This window comes from Pteropus vampyrus, unplaced genomic scaffold (genome assembly GCF_000151845.1).
Source record: "Pteropus vampyrus isolate Shadow unplaced genomic scaffold, Pvam_2.0 Scaffold95, whole genome shotgun sequence".
Lineage (NCBI taxonomy): Eukaryota > Metazoa > Chordata > Mammalia > Chiroptera > Pteropodidae > Pteropus > Pteropus vampyrus.
In genome coordinates, this window is record NW_011888876.1 from 3873043 (window position 1) to 3885639 (window position 12597).

General features: G+C 37.1%; 1 protein-coding gene across 1 annotated transcript in view; it reads right to left on the bottom strand.

Annotated features, from left to right (window-relative positions):
* GAPVD1 (GTPase activating protein and VPS9 domains 1) overlaps nucleotides 1–10721 on the bottom strand; it is a 64808-nt gene extending 54087 nt beyond the window's left edge. Inside the window, exons 1-2 of the mRNA XM_023532958.1 lie at nucleotides 10575–10721; nucleotides 5778–5829 (exon numbers count right to left, since the gene is read on the bottom strand). The gene's annotated coding sequence lies outside the window, so the exon portion shown is untranslated. The remainder of the gene's footprint in view (nucleotides 1–5777; nucleotides 5830–10574) is intronic.
* Between the last annotated feature and the right edge of the window lie 1876 nt (nucleotides 10722–12597).

Below are 12597 nucleotides of genomic sequence, written 5' to 3' on the forward strand. Positions count from 1 at the left end.
TTAGGAAATAAAAAGAACAATAATGACCACATACTACAGGCTCATCGTGTACTATAGGTGCCAACTAAGTGCTTTACATGGATATTCTCATTTAATCTGTGTAACACTCCTAAAAGCTAAGTATTCTTATGCACATTTCCAAGAAGAGGAAACTGAGAAAATTAAATAATTTGCCCATGCTCAAATTAGTAAGTGACAAAGCTGGGACTAGAATTTATCCAGGTCTATCTATCTGGCTCACCAGCTTTAATCTATGGTCAAGGTCACTTCTTCTAAACATCCACTCTTTCAACAACTATTAATATGTAAATTGGTATCTGGACAACTCCCTCTTTCTCTGAAAGTTTCAAACTGCCTGACAAAATCAGGTTTAGTTAGACTTCAGGACTAAACAATTAACCTAAATTCTCTTAAATCCTATGAAAGAAAGGATATATGAAAGCTTAGAAAAAGCTATTAGGGATTAACCCCATACATGCTTCTTTTCCCATCTCCTACATCATCTCTCAACATTTCTCCAGTTCCCCAAATCACATGTTGCTGCCCTACTACATCCTAAAGTCTTCAACATTTGCAGATGCTGTTATACAGGCCTAAGAGGTCATACCCTCCCTATTTTCAAGTGAACTCAGATTTATCCTTTCAGACCCAACCTCCAAATCTCTTCCCTCTGCGAAGCTCTGGGGAACTGCTCCCGCCAACAGAGTGTGTCCCTTCCTCCCCTATGACACTAAATCACCAAGACGGAAAGTTACTCCATTTTCAAGTCTCTTTTAGTCTTGCTTACATCATGGAGAAAATCTAAGCAAGGTGCCAATTTGTCTTCAACACTTCCCTACCACTTGGCTAATCTCTCCTTTTAATTAAAGGATAGCAGGCATCGAACTCAGCACCTTTTGCAAACAGTAGCTAGCCAGGTTTTACAACATTGTTCTTTTTGTTTGTTTTTGTTTTTTAGCTGCTTTCTACACAGGTAAGAGATATTAGTCTTTCATTATGGTAATAACATAAAGCTTCTTTAAAAATATTTTTGAAGTGTGTCCATAAAAAACATTAAATAAATAATAGTACAAGTGGTATGCAGATTTAGGAAAAATCACGATCTTACTCAAGGATTAAGTATAGGAAACATTTTTATATACTGATGACTACACCTTGACAGAACTGTCAGTAATTTTTTTGTTCATTATACAGGTTCTTTTCCTCATAGTATTTATGTAATATTCATATTAATGTGATAGGGCAAAAAAGGACATGACTGCTATTTTTAAATAACCTACTACAATGTTAGCTCCTGTATTTTATCAATCAAATAATTTTGAGGATTTATATTACCCACCACTTTTCAATGATCTAACCAATCCATACAAGAGATGGGTGTCTCCTGCAAGCATTTTTTGTAAATATAAATCATCATGTTGCTTTACAAGGATTTGTCTGCATGTGTTTTCCCTTATAAGACTTAGCTCCTTCAGCATAGAAACAGTTTCTTACTCATTTTATAATGTTTTGTTAAGCCACATGATCTAAAAATTGTCAGATATTAAAAATAATGAGCTCATTTCTTTCCAAAAAAAATGAGCAGACAAGCACAGTCAGCTTTATCAAACACATTTCCTGCAACAAATGCTTAAAGACCTATGATGTGCTAGGCACTGATGAACAAGACAGGTAAGGTTGCTCTTGAGGGCCCTAAATATAGGAAGCATGACATTCTAATGATAATTTCGAGTGGTTTCCACAGACCAGATTTCTACACACCCTCTATTTAGAATCCTTTGCCACTCCTTTCACTGGCCAGTTACATCCCACTTAGGTACCGGGGCCCAATGCGATCCAAGGAGGCTTTACTGTCCATTCTCCTGACTCAAACTCTTTTTCATTTGGGCTCATCTCTATCATAGCATTTTATGCTGCAACAAATTTTGCAACAAAATTTCAAGTTCCCTGAAGTAGGGATGAAGTCCTCTTGGAATACCCCTTACTTAGCAGAGGGACTGGCATTTAGCAGGTGCTGAATCAATGTCTGAATTTATAAATAATTAATAAGTGACTGAATGATTAAGAGCAATGCTCCAGTTAGGAATCGGCCAGGCTGCTGCTAACTCAGTTCCAAAATGATTAAGAATAGTAACTAAATTTAAGTTGAAAATATCTACAAACTTTCCAATGAGCATGTTTGAAACAATTATTAATGGACCAAAAAGATATTTCCTCAGGACTAGAAATGCATTATCAATGAGGACAAAAGAGTTATACTTTAATACCTTTCGTTGCTATATTTGAAACAAGAGTAAAACATTGCAGAAGAAAGAATGACTTAGTACTAATTATTCCCGGCACAAGTACAGGGAATTGAAAGGTACACTACTTTGAAGATGCAATATAAAGCCGAACAGTACTCAGAATTCAAATTAACATTACACAGACTTCTTGTCATGACATCAAAATTCCAGACCCTACCAAAAGTAAATAAAATCTAAATAGATGTTGATTTTACCCCCAATATTCTACTAATTTTCCAGAGCGAAAGAACACAGACGAATCACAAAAATAATGAATCTCTGCATAACAAAAGGCTTGTGGGTTAAGCCAGATTTTATTCGACTCAAGTGAAAGAATATCAAAACATCTGAACAGTTAACATGCATTACTTATAAATACTAACGTATCCTCACCATTCCAGTTCAAAAACCTCGACTTTTAAAAATACTACTTGAAATTATTACTAATGGGATTGGCAATATTAAAGAAGAATAAGTTTGAAATACATTAATTTAAGCAAGTTATGGTACTCCCCTATACTGGAATACTACATGATTATTAAGAAGGAGGTGGAGGTCCATGGAAAGATGTCCATCATGAATCATTAAGTGAAAAAAAGCAAACCGTAGAAAGATACACATGGTAAGACCTAGTACAGGGATTAAAATACAAACCATGGAGCAGGACTACCTAGGTCCAAAACTCAGTGTTACCCACTTACTAGCTAGGCAACCATTGGCTAGTTACTTCTCCATGCCTCAGTTTCCTCATTTGCAAATGGATGTAAATAGAACTAATTTCTTAAGGTACGTTCATAGGATTGTGAGGATTTAATGGGTTAATATATGTAAAGCATTTAAGCACAGTATCAACTATAATTTGGGAGTGAAAAAGAAGAAATGCAAAGCACATAGTACAGGTACGTATATGTGGGGAAGAAAAGCTTTCTCTTTTTTTGCATTTTATTTTATTTTTTTTTAATGAAGAACATTTATCACCTTAGTAATTAAAAAGGGGAAGAAAAATATAAAAACTTGGCACTAAAATCTTTCCTGCTGAAAAATCTGGTAGTCCAATTACTTTAAACAATCGAGACTAGACAAATTCTATGAATGATAATATGTCTAAATGTGAAAAATTTCAAGTGCAACCAAAAGAACACAGTATGTAATTTCTAGACATAGTTCTACAATAATAAGCTACACGCCAATAAGCAGAAGTGCAATGGCATTAAATATATCCCTTTATTTCCCAGAGGCAATAAATGATACAAATGTCTGTCCAGTCCAGGAATGGGTATCAGAAACTTTCACAATTGAATAAGCCTCCATTAATTTTATTCATCTGAAATTAAATACCACTAAGTCTAATTTCCTCCTATTCAACAATCTCTAATGGAAACTCACCAAGACATATAAATCTGGAGATCAAGACAAACCAATTAACTAAAGAAAAACCTAAAACCTTCAGAACACTCTGTGAACTTTTGAAAGGAAGAGTTCACCACCCACATGCTTTGAGGAAGCTCTGGTCTCTGGATAAACTTAGCTTCTTCCATAAACCCAGTGGGTGTACAAAACAACAAAATGGGGGAGCAGAAAGAGAACTTTGAGCTTCAGCTGCATTTTTGCTGAGCTGTAATACTGGTAAAGCCTGTTTCAAAACCCAAGAGTCCACCCCAGAAGCTCATAAACAGCAAGCTGTCACGTCTGTTTCACCGCATTTATGAGAATGGTATTTCATAAAAGTATTTATCATCAGATTTCAAACAATATTACTATTACTGACTGTGCTAACCTAAAAGGAACTTCCTGAACCACACACGAAAAATTATCTAGTTAGTTAAAATAATTTTTCAAAAAGAAATCAACCATTAAGATGCCTCCATAGAATAACAGAATTCATAATTTTAAATAGGTCACATAATGCCTAGAAAAAGAACTTGATAAATGTTGGCTATTATCATTACTATTACTATGATGATATTTTGAAATCATGGAACAGAAACTTACTCATAGAGAGGCTTAATAAGTCACTTTCCATTGAATCCAAAACCCATCACAACCTTGAATAGTTAGATGTTAAAAGGCACTTTGTTGTAAAGGAATCAAAGATTCCTTGTGTTCTAAAGTAGGTGGAAAAATAAGATAATTTTGCAAAACTAATTCATCTATTCTTTCCCAAGCTTTTCCGGTACAGAAACCAGTATCTGTAAACACTTTGCAATTTTGTCTTAAGTGCTATGACTTTTAGACCTAATGTATTTTTGTCAAGTAGTCAGGATTTATAAATAATGGAAGCAAAATCAAGATATGGGTCAGAGTCCTATATGAACAGTGAAAGGAGACAGTTCAAAGTGGGTTGAAAATATATTAATTTAGCTTAAGTCCTAAAAACTTTAAAAATACAATTCCATAAAAGTAAGATTGCTTAAGAAGATAATTTGACTCTGATCCTGAAGAAAGAAAAACAGGCTAATATCCCTTGACTAACGTTTTTGTCTTTTAAAATTTCTAATAGAAAAACCACAGTTTAATTATTTCCAAGACTCACAGAAAATAAACTGAAAAATTAGTAAGGAAAAAAAAGAAGAACTGAACACGTCTGATGACATGCTCTTTCCCCACTAGTCTGCAGCGTGGGTGTACTGGCATTACATGACAGCAAGACCAAGCAAGCACCTTTTGGACAGACATCTTAGATTAATGAGCAGACATCTTGCCTGTTTTTACAGTTACAACAGCATGCCTAAAGCCTTACATTTAAAAAATGGTTTACAAAAAAGGTGTACACGTTGAATTTTCATCTCCAAACTTATAAAATAAAAAGAAAAAAGACATAGAAACCCCTAGAAAGTCTGTAAGATTTTTTTAAACATTTGCTCAAACATTCATTTATATATATTAAATAACAGAACATGCAGCATCAAGAAATAGTTACTATTTCTTTAAACCATGGCACTGCAGAGTTCAAAACCGGGTTTCGGCTTAGGAACAATTAAGAACTGCCCTTCTGAAAATGTTTTTACAAAATCATAACATATACTAAAACATTCTGAAAAATCAGAAAATATACATATGCATAAAGAAGGAAATTTTAACTATCTATAATTTTTTAATAACCACAAATCAAATAGCTCGGTGCCTAAAGCCTCCTCTAAAATGTATACATGACGCAAGGATTAGTGATTTTAGTTCCTTCACAAATGAAAATATCTTGATTAGGATTACTTAAAGAGTTAAAGCTGCAAATAATTCTATGCAAACACAAGTTTAGGCAGCTTGTTCAAGTTTTTTAAAAAAAATACATGGCTGAAATTCTTGCCTAAGAAAAAATGAACTCGAGAGAAGAAAATATGTGTGGTAAAAAAACAGAAAGTTAAAAGGAAAAAAAATTGAATTAATCATTTGAGAAATTTTTTTCAAGTACTGATCTTTCCAAAGCAAGTAAGAAGGATCCCACCTATATTGGGCTTTAACCAAAAAAAAAGAAAAAAAAAAATCATACTTTACCTTGGAGAATCCTAGTGTAATGTGTAACCAACTCTCCCCAATACACTCACTCCTAAAAAAAAGTAAATAAATAAATAAATAAATAAAGTGAAATGTCTTACCATTGGGATATATCAACTTTCCCTCTTCAATTTTCTACAAATATTACAGATGATTTTTCCAAATAAACTAATTTAAACTGAAGTATATCACATTTAAAGAATGGCAAATGTTGTATTGTGAACTGAACCCCAAAAAGTTAATACATATTGTTGCAATTTCCAGAATGCCATTCTCAGATAGCATCACCTTGTGAGGTGCTTAGTGCTGTGTGCCATCACTGGAAAGCAGCTCACAAACTGACAGTGGAGCCAACTGGGCGAAGTGGGCAGTGATGGTGGCCAAGAAGGCACCAAAGAGTAGGGCATGTTTTAAATTCAAGAATGTGGTATCGAGGTGTAAAAAAGTGAAAGTAGACTGAGAGCTGGACACCAAAAGATAACTAGCAATTACTCAGTAAAAGCCATGTTGCTGATGCTTTTTATACTGTATTATTATTAGATTTAATCCTAAGTGATAGGTATTTATCACTTCCATTTTACGAATGTGAAAACAAGTTTAGAAAAGTCAAATAACTTACTGCCTAATCATTCAGCTATTATTTGACAAAGAAGGAATTCAAAACTAGATTTCTCTGCTCTCTGGTTCTTCCCCAGTATATTGACTTCAGATTCCCTGTGAGCAATTTCATGGGGGAGGGGGGAGGCGGAGTAGAGAAAGAAAAGAGAGGGAGAAAGGAAGAGAGAGGAGAGAGGGAGAGAAGTAGAAGAAAAGACCTAGATGATCTATTTAATTTACAAATCTGTCACTGTCATTGTTCACATTGTTCTCTTCACCTGGAGCCCTTCTCCAACACCCCTATAGCCAACTGCATCTATGATTTAAGGTCCAGTTCAAATGTCATCTCCTCCACACAGCCAGCCATCCCCTAATCTCCCACTCTCCTATTTAGAAGAAGTATCTCCAATCTAAACTTTCTTGACCCTTTATACTGGCACGTCTATTAAGAACTCATGACTTTGAGAAAGTTTCAAAAAATTATCACTCCACAGATTACTAATTACAAAGGAAAAAAGGGTGCCTGCCTTTACAATATAAATCTAGTAGACATTATCTTATTCAAATGATCAAATTTACATCAATAATGAAACTGACATCTTCATGCCTTTGATGTGATACACTGAGAGAGACCTAAAATCGCCTATATAGTATTCCAAGCAATAATGTTTACGCAAATCTAATTGTGAAGAAACGTTTAATCCCAATTGAGGGGCAACTTACAAAACCTGATCTGGGTGTTTACTGTCATGAGAGACCCCCCTAAAAAAAGGCTGAAAAATGATTCTAGATTCAAGTAGGCAACTACATGAAGCTCCTTAATTGAATTGTGGGTCAAAAACGAAAACCGAAAAACTAAGAACAGTATTGGCACAACTGGGGACATTTGGTTATATACTATTAAGTAATATTACATTCATGTTAAATTTCTTGAGGGTGACAACTGAACTGTAGATATGTAGGAGAAAATCCCTTTTCTTGGGAAATACATCCTAAAGTATCTGGGGGAAAGGTGTCCTGATGGTATCTATACCTAACTTGCAAATGGTTCAGCAAAATATAGGTCTACACCTGTTCTTGAAGCAATCATGCCAAACGTTAACAACTGTCGAATCTAGGTGAAGAGTGTATGAGTGTTTATTATGCTACTCTTTCAACTCTTCCATAGGCTTACAATTTTTCAAAGAGTTGGAAAACAATATTTAAAAGTTATGCATTGAAAAAAAAACAACAACAGAAAATAGGGAAAGGTATAAATGATTCAGCACTTGTATTCTGTCTCCCAGAACTGTTAACACTGTCATAGTTGCTTCTAGTCTTTAAATAAAAATGACAGATATCATCATTCCCTTTGTCAGCACCTCCCATTATTCTTACTGCCTTCCAGAAGTTGTGAAATTATAAAGTAGGCATGACCATTTTCAACTTTACTGAATACTGCACATATTGTCCCTCAACATAGCAATACCAGTTTAAACTCCACCAGCAGTTTCTACATTACCAATTTCAAACACATCTTCATTAATATTTCATAGTCAGACATTAAAATTTTTTATCAATCTCACGTGAAAAATTCAGAGTCACTTATACCAACGCAGGATCACACAGTAAAAGAGCCTTAGTAAAATAAGAACTTCACCCACATACCCTTCTTTTACATTCATACAGAAAGTTAAGGATAATCAAACTTACATAGCAGCATGTACTAAGAATGATTAGTCCTATATGAAACCAAATTCTCACAAGGGACCACATAGTGTTTGGGAAATAATTTCCTGTCTTTTATAAAATATTAAGATGAAAAAGTTCAAATTCGACCCAGCATGTATAATACTATTTGCAAGATTTAAAAATGGATGTTTTATTCCCAGAAGTAAAAAACCTAGCTCTTATAAATTAACTCATTCATTTACTTACTCAGCAAATATTTACTGAGTACCTATTATGTGCCAGCCACTATTCCACCACAGTGATGAAGACAAAGTCCCTATTCTCACAGAGTTGACATTCTAATTGGGAGACAAAGATTAAAATACTAAATAAACATGCAAATAATATGATATCAGATAGGTAGATGCTATAAATAAAATAAAGGGACAGGGGACAAAGGATGACAAAAAAGGCAGTGTAAGGACACAGATGTACCAGGCAAAACTTCTCCAAGGCAGTAATTTGTAATATAATGTGTTCGATTCAACATAAACTATTTCAGTACCAACATTTGTTTCAAAAAATATTCTTCACTTTTTCATACTGCCCCCTTCATTTTTCCAGAAAAAGTTTGCTGCAGTGGTTTTCCATTATTGCCATTATTTTAGATGGGAAAAAAATCTCACACAAGATATTGACAGTGCTTTACAAACAGATGCAAATTTCAAGTCACACATAGTCTGGAAAAAAAAATGTTACAAATGATTTATCAGTAAGAAGTCTGATGCCAAAATGAAGTTGAACTACAAAAATTTTTAATGAAATTTCAGGAAAGTGACTTATCAACTCTCCAACTCTATAATTTCCATGTTTACTTTCTATCATATATGAAAAGATGATAATAGCCATAGGAAGCTATATTTGAAAAGAGATCCTGTGTTTTTTCACTTAAGGATAGAAAATTCGTTAAAAGCAACACTACCTACATGATTTAAAGAAAACCAGCACGCACTACAATTTCCTATCACAGGCTTACACAAGAGCTGGGAGGGCTTCAACCACCTGGAACTAGGAAGTGCCTTAATATGAAAATTTTAGAGTCAAAGTATTCACTTTTCTTTCTTCCTCAGATTATTTTGTTGATTCCCCAGTACCATGAATGAAATATCTATCTGTGTGGTCTATTCTGTCTTTCAAAACTATTACTCTGATCTCAGCCACATCTCTTTTACTTCCCTGATTAAAAAATTCCCTCTTTCACATACACTTACATCCTATCTGCTTGTCTTCTTTCTCATCTAATGATTCAACTATTCGTCCAGGCAGACTTACAGATTCCAAAAAAGTTCTTAATCTTTTTGTGCCCTGGATCTCTTCAGTAGTCTGGTGAAGCCTATGGACCCCTTCTCAGATTGCTTTTAAATGCATAATTAAATACACGAGATTACAAAGGAAACCAATTATACTGAACTATTAGCAAAACAATTTTTAAAACCCTGATATAGTAATATATGTGCAGCTTTAACACATTAAATAACAAAAGCTAACAGTGGGTCTAATAATACCATAAATTTGAAAAAATTATTGGCATAAGGGATATTTTGAGATATTTGCAACAACTGTAAACATGATACAATAATATCTGTAAGTTTTATTTGTGACGAAGTCACAAGCATTGCTAATCTACTGTGGTTTGTTGCCTACATTCATAATTGAAGGAAATAATAAATTACAGTTATCGGATAATAAAAATAAAAATGTGTTTTATCCCCATTATAGTTCGAGGACCCCCTCTCCAATTCTATCCCAAGTTAAAAACCCTTTCTATTCAAAGCCTTGCTCAAACTGATTTTTGTCACAAATTTCAAAATAAAAGCACTGAATCCTCCTTTGACCTACCTCTTATCTGAACAAATCATCATGCCTCCCTGTTTTTACGCAGATTTATACACCGCACCCTGTTTATTTCTACGGTTTGCCTGGACAGCACCCATTTAAATTTTGCCAGTCAATAAAAGGTGAGATTGAAGGAAAGGAAATCGAAGAAACCAACAGTCCCTCACTTCCAGATCTCCAACAGCAAGTGGAAAGATACCAAGTACAGTGTGTGTCTGTGGGAGGTGGGCTGACCCCCAGACCTGCGAGTCCAGCTTATCAAGAGTCCTCACAGCACGACATCTTCACCAGCGGCACTCAAGACATTTCCACCTCATTCTCGCCTCTTCTACTCCGGTTCTCTACCTGCCTCGCCTCTGGCTCACAGCCGAAGCAGCCCGGCGGTCCCTCCTCATCCCATCCCCCACGCGTCCCACCCGCTGGTCAGCCCCAGGCCGCCCCGGCCCCTGCGCGCCGCCACACCTCTCCCCTCGGCCTAACCGTGACTCCCTCCACAACCACTTCCCCCGACACTGGAGGGAAGGGCCAGGGGTCAGCTGGACCCGGCCGCCCGGCCGGCCATCAGGCGCAGGCTGCGGCCCTAGGCCGGAGCAGCGCGGTCGCCAGACGAGGAGCCGTGCGCCTGGCGCGGGTTAACGGGGGACGCGCACTCACCACGACGATCATACCGAAGAGGGAACCGAGACCACCGCCCGAGCGCCACTCGGCCTCGGAGCCGTCGCCCTCGCCGCGAACTGCCACCGCCGCCGCTACCGCCGCCACTCGCTAGCTGGCTTCCCTGCGTCCTGCGGTGGCGCTGCCGCCACGCCACCGCGCGTGCGCGGAGCCGCAAGGGCCCCTGGGACTGGTAGTTCGGCCCCGCGGGCCCGGGGGCCTCACAAGCCGTGGCGGGTCAGGTCAGCTACCGACTTGGGCGGTCCTGGGCGCCCGCAATACCACCAAGCGCCTTCTGGAAAATTGTGCTTCCCCACACACTGGCCCTCGCTTCCGCGTACTGTACTGCTCTATGTGAAAAAACCGCCTGAGCAAAATATTCGTGTAAAGTAAAACAATTCAGAGCGTTTATGTTTTTGATAACTGTCACTTGCCCAGGACACATCATTCGAAATACACACACTCATGCTCTGTTAAAAGTTTCTCTAATTGCCTTTAGTGGTCTCTGGACTTTCACTTTTAATCATGACTTCCCACTCCTCATTTTATCGAATTTTATTTATTGTCAACATGACCACACAGGTTTTAAGTGGATTGACAATTTATCTAATAAAAACTTGTTTACAAAAGCAATTCAGATATTCAAATCTCTAGTTAACTGAGCTCAACAGTCACAGAAACCTTAGAACTGGAAGGCACCTTAAAGGTCATTAGTCCAATTCTCGCGCGGGCAGGAATTCCCTCTTGTACTTTTCAGCAGAATGGTCTTCCAACTTGTACTTCCACAGTTCAAATTTCAGAGAGCTCACTGCTTTAAGTAAGGCAGCCTGCTCCATTTTTTGGACAGCTCTAAATGTTAGAACAGTTCTGCCACCTGCTGAACTGAAATCTGCTTCCCTTTTACTTCCTTCCATCGCTAGTAGTTATGCTATCTGAAGGAATGTAGGAATGTTTCCCATCTGACAGCCTTTCAAAAAATTGAAAACAATGATTATGTCATCCAACACTCGGAGTCTCCAGGTTAAAAAAAAAAGTGAAAATCACTTTTTCAACTATTTCAAGTATGAATCAACTCCCAGACTGCTTTCCATTTAGTTATCCTCCTTATGTATTACCTTTAAAAACTGTCAAAATTTGCTTCATATTTATTGCCCCGTTTTATTACTACAATAGCATTCTATGGTAAGCTGGTCAAGTATTGTTGCTATCATATTGCCATTAAACTGATTCAAGAATTCTATTTGATCAAAAATTTTATTTATCGGCTGTTAAAAAGCATTGCCCAAAGCACCAGGGGAATGAAAAAAGCAAAAGGATACCATTCAGGCTCTGGGGTTACAGGATAGCTCACACAGATTAAGGATAATAATACACTAAGGTACAAAGTGCTATGAGATTCCCAGAGAAAGTCTTCAAGAAGTTGAGGGGCCATGACCTTAAGAATGAGGTGGCACTTGGGAGTTACTGGATGGCTGAATTTCAAGAAGGGAAATGGCAGGTGAGGATTGCTAAGGAAGAATGCAGCCTAAGCAAAATGAACACGTAAAGGAATGCATTGTTTGCTTTCACTTAACACCGAATACTCTAGATGTGCTGGCTCGCACAGGCCAAAGAGGGGAAAGACAGTAACGCAAAGACTGCAAAAAGTTCTTGAGGGTCCTGAAGAAACTGTATGTGGTGAGTAAAGAGCACTGGGATCATCAATTAATTGTTCCGATCCCTATTCCGTCGCCCGCAAATGAAGAGCTTGAACTAGATCAGCAGTTTTCAGTCTTTTTTCCACCCAGCATGCCCAAGGGATACAACCCCGCACATTAGAACAATGAATCATTACAACAGTAATTCTTGCGGAATATGAGTATGTATTATTCTCAATACCTTTTATACATGGGAAAAAGAATTCGAGAGGTGAAAAGAAGCGCAGAATCAGTAAATAGTACTCCCTGAGGGCTCAGTACCCCATTTTAGTCACCACTCTCTCTTTGGAACCTGGCACACGGCCTAGGATGTAATACCTGTTTAC